Source organism: Carcharodon carcharias, chromosome 20 (genome assembly GCF_017639515.1).
Source record: "Carcharodon carcharias isolate sCarCar2 chromosome 20, sCarCar2.pri, whole genome shotgun sequence".
In the NCBI taxonomy this organism is placed as follows: Eukaryota; Metazoa; Chordata; class Chondrichthyes; order Lamniformes; family Lamnidae; genus Carcharodon; species Carcharodon carcharias.
In genome coordinates, this window is record NC_054486.1 from 115,740,590 (window position 1) to 115,754,401 (window position 13,812).

Consider the following 13,812-nt stretch of genomic DNA (forward strand, 5'->3'; position numbering starts at 1 on the left):
ACACACTGTTCAGTACTCATAACTCTCCCTGTATAACACACACTTTTCAGTACACACAGCTCTCTCTCTGACACACAGTTCAGTACAAAAAGCTCTCCCTGTGTAACACATGTTGTTCAGTACACGCAGCTCTCTCTGTATAACACACTGTTCTGTACACACAGCTCTGCCTGTGTAACACACTGTTCAGTACACACAGATCTCTGTGTGTAACACACTGTTCAGTACACACAGCTCTCTCCCTTTGTAACACACTGTTCTGTACATACAGCTCTCCCTGTGTAACACACCGTTCCGTACATACAGCTCACTCTGTGTCACACACTGATCAGTATACACAGCTCCCCCTGTGTAACACACTTTTCCGTACACACAGCTCTCCCTGTGTGACACACTGTTCAGTACACACAGCTCTCCCTGTGTGACACACACTGTTCAGTACACACAACTCTGCCTGTGTAACACACTCTTCAGTACACACAACTCCCCCTGTGAAACACTCTTTTCAGTACACACAGCTCTCCCTGTGTAGCACACTGTTCAGTACACATAACTCTCCCTGTGTAACACACACTGTTCAGTACACACAGCTCTCCCTGTGTAACACACTGTTCAGTACACATAACTCTCCCTGTGTAACACACACTGTTCAGTACACACAGCTCTCCCTGTGTAACACACTGTTCAGTACACATAACTCTCCCTGTGTAACACACATTGTTCAGTGCACACAGCTCTCTCTCTGTGACTCAATGTTCAGTACACACAGCTCTCGCTGTGTTTAACACACTGTTCAGTATACACAGCTCTCCCTGTGTAATAGAAAATTGTTCAGTACACACAGCTCTCTTTCTGTGACTCAATGTTCAGTACACACAGCTCTCGCTGTGTTAAACACACTGTTCAGTACACACAGCTCTGCCTGTGCGACACGCTGTTCAGTGCACACAGCTCTCCCTGTGTAACACGCACTGTTCAGTACACACAGCTCTGCCTGTGTAACACACTATCCAGTACACACAGCTCCCCCTGTGTAACACACTTTTCAGTACACGCATCTCTCCCTGTGTAACACACTCTTCAGTACACACAGCTCTCCCTGTGTAACACACAGTTCAATACACACAGCTCTCCCTGTGTAACACACTGGTCAGTACACACAGCTCTCCCGTGTAACACACTCTTCAGTACACATAACTCACCCTGTGTAACACAAACTTTTCAGTACACACAGCTCTCCCTGTGTGACACACTGTTCAGTACACACAACTCTTTCTGTGTGACATACTTTTCAGTATACACAGCTCTCCCTTTGTTATACACTGTTCAGTACACACAGCTCTGCCTGTGTGAGACAATGTTCAGTACACACAGATCTCTCCCTGTGAAACAAACACTGTTCAGTACACGCAGCTCTCCCTGTGTAACACACCGTTCCGTACATACAGCTCACTCTGTGTGACACACTGTTCAGTATACACAGCTCTCCCTGTGTAACACACACTGTTCAGCACACACAGCTCTGCCTGTGTGACACACTGTTCAGTACACACAGCTCTGCCTGTGTGACACACTGTTCAGTACACACAGCTCTCCCTGTGTAACACACACTGTTCAGTACACACAGCTCTGCCTGTGTAACACACTGTTCAGTATACACAGCACCCCCTGTGTAACACACTTTTCCGTACACACAGCTCTCCCTGTGTAACACACCGTTCAGTACACACAGATCTCCCTGTGTAACACATACTTTTCAGTTCACACAGCTCTCCCTGTTTGACACACTGTTCAGTACACACAGCTCTTCCCTGTGCAACACACTTTTCAGTACACACACCTCTCCCTGTGTAACGCATGTTGTTCAGTACACACAGCTCTTCCTGTGTAACACACTGTTCAGTAAACACTGCTCTCCCTGTGTGACACTCTAGAACACACAACTCTCCCTTTGTAACACACACTGTTCTGTACACGCAGCTCTCCCTGTGTAACACACACTCTTCTGTACACGCAGCTCTCCCTGTGTAACACACACTGTTCAGTACACACAGCTCTCCCTGTGTAACACCCTTTTCAGTACACACAGCTGTCCCTGTGAAACACACTGTTCAGTACACACAGCCCTCCCTGTGTAACACACAGTTACGTACACACAGTTCTCTCTCTGTCACACACTGTTCCGTACACACAGATCTCTCTCTGTCACACACTGTTCAGTATACACAGCTCTCCCTGTGTAACTCACACTGTTCAGGACGCGCAGCGCTCCCTGTGTAACACACTTTTCAGTATACACAGCTCTCCCTGTGTGACACACTTTTCAGTACACACAGCTCTCCCTGTGTGACACACTGTTCAGTACACACATCTCCCTCTCTGTGACAGACTGTTCAGTAAACACAGCTCTCCCTCTGTGACTGACTGTTCAGTACACACAGCTCTCCCTGTGTGACAGACTGTTCAGTACACACAGCTCTCCCTGTGTGACACACTGTTCAGTACACACATCTCTTCCTGTGTAACACACACTGTTCTGTACACACAGCTCTGCTTGTGCGACACACTGTTCAGTACACACAGCTCTCCCTGTGTAACACACACTGTTCAGTACACACAGCTCTCCCTGTGTGACAGACTGTTCAGTACACACAGCTCTCCCTGTGTGACACACTGTTCAGTACACACATCCCTCCCTGTGTAACACACACTGTTCAGTACACACAGCTCTTCCTGTATGACACACTGTACAGTACACACATCTCCACCTGTGTAACACACTGTTCCGTACATACAGCTCACTCTGTGTGACACACTGTTCAGTATACACAGCTCTCCCTGTGTGACACACTAGAACACACAGCTCTCCCTGGGTAACAGACACTGTTCAGTACACTCAGCTCTGCCTGTGTGACACACACTGTTCAGTACACACAGCTCTCCCTGTGTAACACACTGTTCTGTATACACTGCTCTCTCTCTGACACACTGTTCAGTACACACAGCTCTCTCTCTGTGACACACTGTTCAGTACTCATAACTCTCCCTGTATAACACACACTTTTCAGTACACACAGCTCTCTCTCTGACACACAGTTCAGTACACAAAGCTCTCACTGTGTAACACATGTTGTTCAGTACACACAGCTCTCTCTGTGTGACACCCTTTCAGTACACACAGCTCTCCCTGTATAACACACTGTTCTGTACACACAGCTCTCTCCCTGTGTAACGCAATGTTCTGTACATACAGCTCTCCCTGTGTGACAAACTGTTCAGTACACACAGCTCTCCCTGGGTAACACACCGTTCCGTACATACAGCTCACTCTGTGTCACACACTGTTCAGTATACACAGCTCTCCCTTTGTGACACACTAGAACACACAGCTCTCCCTGTGTAACACACACTGTTCAGTACATGCAGCTCTCCCTGTGTAACACACACTGTTCAGCACACACAGCTCTGCCTGTGTGACACACTGTTCAGTACACACAGCTCTGCCTGTGTAACACACACTGTTCAGTACACACAGCTCTCCCTGTTAACACACACTGTTCAGCACACACAGCTCTGCCTGTGTGACACACTGTTCAGTACACACAGCTCTCCCTGTGTAACACACACTGTTCAGTACACACAGCTCTGCCTGTGTAACACACTGTTCAGTATACACAGCTGCCCCAGTGTAACACACTTTTCCGTACACGCAGCTCTCCCTGTGTAACACACCGTTCCGTACATACAGCTCACTCTGTGTGACACACTGTTCAGTATACACAGCTCTCCCTGTGTAACACACACTGTTGAGCACACACAGCTCTGCCTGTGTGACACACTGTTCAGTACACACAGCTCTCCCTGTGTAACACACATTGTTCAGCACACACAGCTCTTCATGTGTGACACACAGTTCAGTACACACAGCTCTCCCTGTGTAACACACACTGTTCAGTACACACAACTCTGCCTGTGTAACACACTGTTCAGTATACACAGCTCCCCCTGTGTAACACACTTTTCCGTACACACAGCTCTCCCTGGGTAACAGACTGTTCAGTACACTTAACTCTCCCTGTGTAACACACACATTTCAGTACACACAGCTCTCCCTGTTTGACACACAGTTCAGTACACACAGCTATCCCTGTGTAACACACTGTTCAGTAAACACAGCACCCCCTGTGTAACACACACTGTTCAGTACACACAGCTCTCTCTCTGTGACACACTGTTCAGTACACACAACTCTTCCTGTGTAACACACTGGTCAGTACACACAGCTCTCCCTGTGTGACACACTGTTCCGTACACAAAGCTCTCTCTCTCTGACACACTTTTCCGTAGACACAGCTCTCTCTCTTTGAAACACTATTCAGTGCACGCAGCTCTCCCCGTGTAACACACTTTTCAGTACACACAGTTCTCCCTGTGCAACACAGAGTTCAATACACACAGCTCTCCCTGTGTGACACACTGTTCAGTACACACAGCTCTGCCTTTGCGGCACTCTGTTCAGTACACACAGCTCTCCCTGTGTGAAACACTGTTCAGTACACATAGCTCTGCCTGTGCGACACACTGTTCAGTACACACAGCTCTCCCTGTGTGACACACACTGTTCAGTACACACAACTCTGCCTGTGCAACACACTATTCAGTACACACAACTCCCCCTGTGAAACACTCTTTTCAGTACACACAGCTCTCCCTGTGTAACACACTGTTCAGTACACATTACTCTCCCTGTGTAACACACACTGTTCAGTACACACAGCTCTCCCTGTGTAACACACTGTTCAGTACACACATCTCTCCCTGTGTAACACACATTGTTCAGTACACACAGCTCTCTCTCTGTGACTCAATGTTCAGTACACACAGCTCTCGCTGTGTTAAACACACTGTTCAGAATACACAGCTCTCCCTGTTTAATACACATTGTTCAGTACACACAGCTCTCTTTCTGTGACTCAATGTTCATTACACACAGCTCTCGCTGTGTTAAACACACTGTTCAGTTCACACAGCTCTCCCTGTGTAGCAAACACTGTTCAGTACACACAGCTCTCCCTCTGTAAAACACACTGTTGTGTATACACAGCTCTCCCTGTGTAACACGCACTGTTCAGTACACACAGCTCTGCCTGTGTAACACACTATCCAGTACACACAGCTCCCCCTGTGTAACACACTTTTCAGTACACGCAGCTCTCCCTGTGTAACACCCACTGTTCAGTACATACAGCTCTCCCTGTGTAACACACTCTTCAGTACACACAGCTCTCCCTGTGTAACACACAGTTCAATACACACAGCTCTCCCTGTGTAACACACTGGTCAGTACACACAGCTCTCCCGTGTAACACACTCTTCAGTACACATAACTCACCCTGTGTAACACAAACTTTTCAGTACACACAGCTCTCCCTGTGTGACAAACTGTTCAGTACACACAACTCTTTCTGTGTGACATACTTTTCAGTATACACAGCTCTCCCTTTGTTATACACTGTTCAGTACACACAGCTCTGCCTGTGTGAGACAATGTTCAGTAAACACAGATCTCTCCCTTTGTAACAAACACTGTTCAGTACACGCAGCTCTCCCTGTGTAACACACCGTTCCGTACATACAGCTCACTCTGTGTGACACACTGTTCAGTATACACAGCTCTCCCTGTGTAACACACACTGTTCAGCACACACAGCTCTGCCTGTGTGACACACTGTTCAGTACACACAGCTCTGCCTGTGTGACACACTGTTCAGTACACACAGCTCTCCCTGTGTAACACACACTGTTCAGTACACACAGCTCTGCCTGTGTAACACACTGTTCAGTATACACAGCACCCCCTGTGTAACACACTTTTCCGTACTTACAGCTCTCCCTGTGTAACACACCGTTCAGTACACACAGATCTCCCTGTGTAACACACACTTTTCAGTACACACAGCTCTCCCTGTTTGACACACTGTTCAGTACACACAGCTCTTCCCTGTGCAACACACTTTTCAGTACACACACCTCTCCCTGTGTAACGCATGTTGTTCAGTACACACAGCTCTTCCTGTGTAACACACTGTTCAGTAAACATTGCTCTCCCTGTGTGACACTCTAGAACACACAACTCTCCCTTTGTAACACACACTGTTCTGTACACGCAGCTCTCCCTGTGTAACACACACTCTTCTGTACACGCAGCTCTCCCTGTGTAACACACACTGTTCAGTACACACAGCTCTCCCTGTGTAACACCCTTTTCAGTACACACAGCTGTCCCTGTGAAACACACTGTTCAGTACACACAGCCCTCCCTGTGTAACACACAGTTACGTACACACAGTTCTCTCTCTGTCACACACTGTTCCGTACACACAGATCTGTCTCTGTCACACACTGTTCAGTATACACAGCTCTCCCTGTGTAACTCACACTGTTCAGGACGCGCAGCGCTCCCTGTGTAACACACTTTTCAGTACACACAGCTCTCCCTGTGTGACACACTGTTCAGTACACACATCTCCCTCTCTGTGACAGACTGTTCAGTAAACACAGCTCTCCCTCTGTGACTGACTGTTCAGTACACACAGCTCTCCCTGTGTGACAGACTGTTCAGTACACACAGCTCTCCCTGTGTGACACACTGTTCAGTACACACATCTCTTCCTGTGTAACACACACTGTTCTGTACACACAGCTCTGCTTGTGCGACACACTGTTCAGTACACACAGCTCTCCCTGTGTAACACACACTGTTCAGTACACACAGCTCTCCCTGTGTGACAGACTGTTCAGTACACACAGCTCTCCCTGTGTGACACACTGTTCAGTACACACATCCCTCCCTGTGTAACACACACTGTTCAGTACACACAGCTCTTCCTGTATGACACACTGTACAGTACACACATCTCCACCTGTGTAACACACTGTTCCGTACATACAGCTCACTCTGTGTCACACACTGTTCAGTATACACAGCTCTCCCTTTGTGACACACTAGAACACACAGCTCTCCCTGTGTAACACACACTGTTCAGCACACACAGCTCTGCCTGTGTGACACACTGTTCAGTACACACAGCTCTCCCCGTGTAACACACACTGTTCAGTGCACACAGCTCTGCCTGTGTAACACACTGTTCAGTATACACAGCTCCCCCTGTGTAACACACTTTTCCGTACACACAGCTCTCCCTGTGTAACACACTGTTAAGTACACACAGCTCTGCCTGTGTAACACACACTGTTCAGTACACACAGCTCTCCCTGTTAACACACACTGTTCAGCACACACAGCTCTGCCTGTGTGACACACTGTTCAGTACACACAGCTCTCCCTGTGTAACACACACTGTTCAGTACACACAGCTCTGCCTGTGTAACACACTGTTCAGTATACACAGCTGCCCCAGTGTAACACACTTTTCCGTACACGCAGCTCTCCCTGTGTAACACACCGTTCCGTACATACAGCTCACTCTGTGTGACACACTGTTCAGTATACACAGCTCTCCCTGTGTAACACACACTGTTGAGCACACACAGCTCTGCCTGTGTGACACACTGTTCAGTACACACATCTCTCCCTGTGTAACACACACTGTTCAGCACACACAGCTCTGCCTGTGTGACACACAGTTCAGTACACACAGCTCTCCCTGTGTAACACACACTGTTCAGTACACACAACTCTGCCTGTGTAACACACTGTTCAGTATACACAGCTCCCCCTGTGTAACACACTTTTCCGTACACACAGCTCTCCCTGGGTAACAGACTGTTCAGTACACTTAACTCTCCCTGTGTAACACACACATTTCAGTACACACAGCTCTCCCTGTTTGACACACAGTTCAGTACACACAGCTATCCCTGTGTAACACACTGTTCAGTAAACACAGCACCCCCTGTGTAACACACACTGTTCAGTACACACAGCTCTCTCTCTGTGACACACTGTTCAGTACACACAACTCTTCCTGTGTAACACACTGGTCAGTACACACAGCTCTCCCTGTGTGACACACTGTTCCGTACACAAAGCTCTCTCTCTCTGACACACTTTTCCGTAGACACAGCTCTCTCTCTTTGAAACACTATTCAGTGCACGCAGCTCTCCCCGTGTAACACACTTTTCAGTACACACAGTTCTCCCTGTGCAACACAGAGTTCAATACACACAGCTCTCCCTGTGTGACACACTGTTCAGTACACACAGCTCTGCCTTTGCGGCACTCTGTTCAGTACACACAGCTCTCCCTGTGTGAAACACTGTTCAGTACACATAGCTCTGCCTGTGCGACACACTGTTCAGTACACACAGCTCTCCCTGTGTGACACACACTGTTCAGTACACACAACTCTGCCTGTGCAACACACTATTCAGTACACACAACTCCCCCTGTGAAACACTCTTTTCAGTACACACAGCTCTCCCTGTGTAACACACTGTTCAGTACACATAAATCTCCCTGTGTAACACACTGTTCAGTACACACAGCTCTCCCTGTGTAACACACTGTTCAGTACACACATCTCTCCCTGTGTAACACACATTGTTCAGTACACACAGCTCTCTCTCTGTGACTCAATGTTCAGTACACACAGCTCTCGCTGTGTTAAACACACTGTTCAGTATACACAGCTCTCCCTGTTTAATACACATTGTTCAGTACACACAGCTCTCTTTCTGTGACTCAATGTTCATTACACACAGCTCTCGCTGTGTTAAACACACTGTTCAGTATACACAGCTCTCCCTGTGTAGCAAACACTGTTCAGTACACACAGCTCTCCCTCTGTAAAACACACTGTTGTGTATACACAGCTCTCCCTGTGTAACACACACTGTTCAGTACACACAGCTCTCGCTGTGTGACAAACTGTTCAGTACACACAGCTCTGCCTGTGCGGCACACTGTTCAGTGCACACAGCTCTCCCTGTGTAACACGCACTGTTCAGTACACACAGCTCTCCCTGTGTAACACCCACTGTTCAGTACACACAGCTCTCCCTGTGTGACATACTGTTCAGTACACTCAGCTCTCAATGTGTGACAGACTGTTCAGTACACACAGCTCTCCCTGTGTGACAAACTGTTCAGTACACACAGCTCTGCCTGTGCGACACACTGTTCAGTGCACACAGCTCTCCCTGTGTAACACGCACTGTTCAGTACACACAGCTCTGCCTGTGTAACACACTATCCAGTACACACAGCTCCCCCTGTGTAACACACTGTTCAGTACTCACAGCTCTCCCTGTGTAACACGCACTGTTCAGTCCACACAGCTCTGCCTGTGTAGCACACTATCCAGTACACACAGCTCCCCCTGTGTAACACACTGTTCAGTACACACAGCTCTCCCTGTGTAACACACTCTTCAGTACACACAGCTCTCCCTTTGTAACACACTGTTCAGTACACACAGCTCCGCCTGTGTGAGACACTGTTCAGTACACACAGCTCTCTCCCTTTGTAACACACTGTTCTGTACATACAGCTCTCCCTGTGTGACACACTGTTCAGTACACACAGCTCTCCCTGTGTAACACACCGTTCCGTACATACAGCTCACTCTGTGTGACACACTGTTCAGTATACACAGCTCTCCCTGTGTAACACACACTGTTCAGCACACACAGCTCTGCCTGTGTGACACACTGTTCAGTACACACAGCTCTGCCTGTGTGACACAATGTTCAGTACACACAGCTCTCCCTGTGTAACACACACTGTTCAGTACACACAGCTCTTCCTGTGTAACACACTGTTGAGTATACACAGCTCCCCCTGTGTAACACACTTTTCCGTACACACAGCTCTCCCTGTGTAACACACTGTTCAGTACACACAGCTCTCCCTGTGTAACACACACTTTTCAGTACACACAGCTCTCCCTGTTTGACACACTGTTCAGTACACACAGCTCTTCCCTGTGTAACACACTTTTCAGTACACACACCTCTCCCTGTGTAACACATGTTGTTCAGTACACACAGCTCTTCCTGTGTAACATACTGTTCAGTAAACACTGCTCTCCCTGTTGACACACTAGAACACACAGCTCTCCCTTTGTAACACACGCTGTTCTGTACACGCAGCTCTCCCTGTGTAACACACACTGTTCAGTACACACAGCTCTCCCTGTGTAACTCCCTTTTCAGTATACACAGCTCTCCCTGTGTAACACAGTGTTCAGTACAAACAGCTCTCACTGTGTTACACACTTTTCAGTACACACAGCTCTCCCTGTGTAACACACACTGTTCAGTACACACAGCTCTCTCTCTGTGACTCACTGTTCAGTACACATAACTCTCCCTGTGTAACACACACTTTTCAGTACACACAGCTCTGCCTGTGTGACACACTGTTCTGTACACACAGCTCTCCCTGTGTAACACCCAGTTCAGTACACATAACTCTCCCTGTGTAACACACACTTTTCAGTGCACACAGCTCTGCCTGTGTGACACACTTTTCAGTACACACAGCTCTCCCTATGTGACACACTGTTCAGTACATACAGCTCACTCTGTGTGACACACTGTTCAGTATTCACAGATTTCCCTTTTTGACACACTAGAACACACAGCTCTCCCTGTGTGACACACTTTTCATTACACACAGCTCTGCCTGTGTGGCACACTGTTCAGTACACGCAGCTCTCCCTATGTAACACACACTGTTCAATACACACAGCTCTGCCTGTGTGACACCCTGTTCAGTACACACAGCTCTCCCTGTGTAACACACACTGTTCAGTGCCGTCATAGATTCATAACTTTAACAGCACAGAAACAGGCCCTTCGGCCCATCATGTCCATGCCAGCCATCAAGCCCCTATCTATTCTAATCCCATTTTCCAGCACTTGGCCTGTAGCCCTGTTTGCTTTAGCATTTCAAGTGTTCATCTGAATATTTCTTAAATGTTGTATATTTTACCCCCTCTACCACCCCCTCAGGCAGTGTGTTCCAGATTCCAACACATCTGGTTGAAATAATTTTTCCTCAAATCCCCTCTAAACCTCCTGCCTCTTACCTTAAATCTATGCCCCCTTGTTATTGACATCTCCGCTATGGGGTAAAATTTCTTCCTATCTGCCCTACCTATGCCCACACAATTTTGTATACCCCTATCAGGTCTCCCCTCAGCCTTCTCCGCTCTAAGGAAAACAGCCTCAGCCTATCCAATCTCTCTTCATAACTGAAACACTCCAGCCCAGGCAACATCCTGAATCTCCTCTGCACCCTCTCCAGTGCAATCACATCCTTCCTATAATGTGTATTCCAGAACTGCACACAGTCCTCCACCTGTGGCCTAACCAGAGTTTTATACAGTTCCAGCACAACCTCCCTGCTCTTATATTCTACACCTCGGCTAATAAAGGTAAGTATCCCATGTGCCTTCTTAACCACCTTATCTACTTGTTCTGCTACCTTCAGGGATCTATGGACATGTAGACCAAGGTCCCTCTGATCCTCTGTACTTCCTAGGGTCCTACCATTCACTGTGTATTCCCTTGCTGTGTTCATCCTCCCAAAATGCATCACCTCACTCTTCTCAGGATTAAATTCCATTTGCCACTGCTCTGTCCATCTTACCAGCCCATCGATATTATCCTGTAATCTAAGGCTTTCTCTTCACTATTTACCACCCCACCAATTTTCATCATCATCATGATTACTGATCATACCTCCTATATTCATGTCTAAATCATTAATGTACACTACAACAGCAAGGGATCCAGCACCATCCCTGTGGTACATCGCTCGTCACAGGCTTCCAATCGCAAAAACAACCTTCGACCATCACCCTCTGCTTCCCGCCACTAAGCCAATTTTGGATCCAATTTGTCAAATTGCCCTGGATTCAATGGGCTCTTACCTGCTTGACCAGTCTCCCATGCAGGACTTTGTCAAAAACCTTTCTGAAGTCCATGTAGACTACATCAACTGCACTACCCTCATCTACACAACTACTCACCTCCTCAAAAAATTCAATCAGATTTGTTAGACATGATCTCCCCCTGACAAAGCCATGCTGACTATCCCTGGTTAATCCTTGCCTCCCCAAGTGGAGATTAATCCTGTCCCTCACAATATTTTCCAATAGTTTCCCTACCTCTGATGTTAGACTCACTGGCCTGTAATTACCTGGTTTATCCCTTCTACCCTTGTTGAATAATGGTACCACATTCACTGTCCTCTAGTCCTTTGGCACCTGTCCTGTGACCAGAGAGGATTTGAAAATTAGTGTCAGAGCCCCTGCTATCTCCTCCCTTGCCTCACACAGCAGCCTGGGATACATCTCATCTGGGCCTTGGGATTAGCCCGCTAAAACCAGTAATACCTCCTCCCTTTCAATGCTAATTTGTTCAAGTATATCACAGTCCCCCTCCCTGATTTCTACACTTACATCGTCCTTCTCCATAGTGAACACAGATGAAAAGTAATCATTTAAAACCTCACCTACATCCTCCAGCTCCACACACAGATTGTCCCTTTGGTCCCTAATGGGCCCTACTCTTTCCCTGGTTGTCCTCTTGCCCTTAATGTGTTTATAAAATGCCTTGGGATTTTCCTTTATCTTTGTTTTTTATGCCCCCTCATCGTTCTCCTAATTACATTTTAAGTAACACCCTGCACTTTCTATACTCCTCTAGGGCTTTCACTGCTGTGAGCCCTCAGTATCTGCCATAAGCCTCCTTTTTTCCTTATCCAATCCTGTACATTCCTCAACATCCAGGGTTTCCTGGACTTGTTGGTCCCACCCTTCACCTTTACGGGAGCATGTTGGCCCTGAACTCTCACTATTTCCTTTTTGAATGACTCCCACTGTCTGATGGAGACTTTCCTACGAGTAGCTGCTCCCAGTCCACTTGGGCCAGGTCCTGTCTGATCATATTGAAATGGGCCTTCCTCCAATTCAGGACCTTTAGTTCCGGTTCATCTTTGTCCGTTTCCATAACTACCTTAAATCTTACTGAGTTATGATTGCTATCACCAAAATGCTCCTCCACTGACACTTCTACCATTCACTTTGTTCTCTAAAACTAGGTCCAGAACCGCCCCTTCACTTGTAGGACTTTCTATATGCTGGCTGATAAAGCTCTCCAGGGTAGATTTTAAGAATTCTGCCCCCACTAAGCCTTTTACACTTTGTCTATCCCAGGTAATGTTGGGCAAGTAGAAATCCCCTAATATTATTACCCTATTATTTTTACCTTTCTCTAAGATTTACCTACATATATGCCCTTCTATCTCCCTCTGACTGTTTGGGGGCATATAATAAACTTTTTGCAGGTCTATTGTACACTCAATAGTACACACAGCATTCTCTATGAAACACACTGTTCAGTACACACAGCTCTCACTGTATAACACAGTTTAGTACACACAGCGCTGTCTGTGTGACATGCTGTTCAGTACACACAGCTCTGCCTGTACAACACACTGTTCAGTACACACAGCTCTGCCTGTACAACACACTGTTCAGTACACACAGCTCTCCCTATGTGACACACTGTTCAGTACACACAGCTCTGCCTGTACAACACACTGTTCAGTACACACAGCTCTGCCTGTACAACACACTGTTCAGTACACACAGCTCTGCCTGTACAACACACTGTTCAGTACACACATCTCTGCCTGTACAACACACTGTTCAGTACACACAGCTCTCCCTATGTGACACACTGTTCAGTACACACAGCTCTGCCTGTACAACACACTGTTCAGTACACACAGCTCTCTCTGAAACAATGGGTCAAAATTTCTATGGAGTGACTATCAC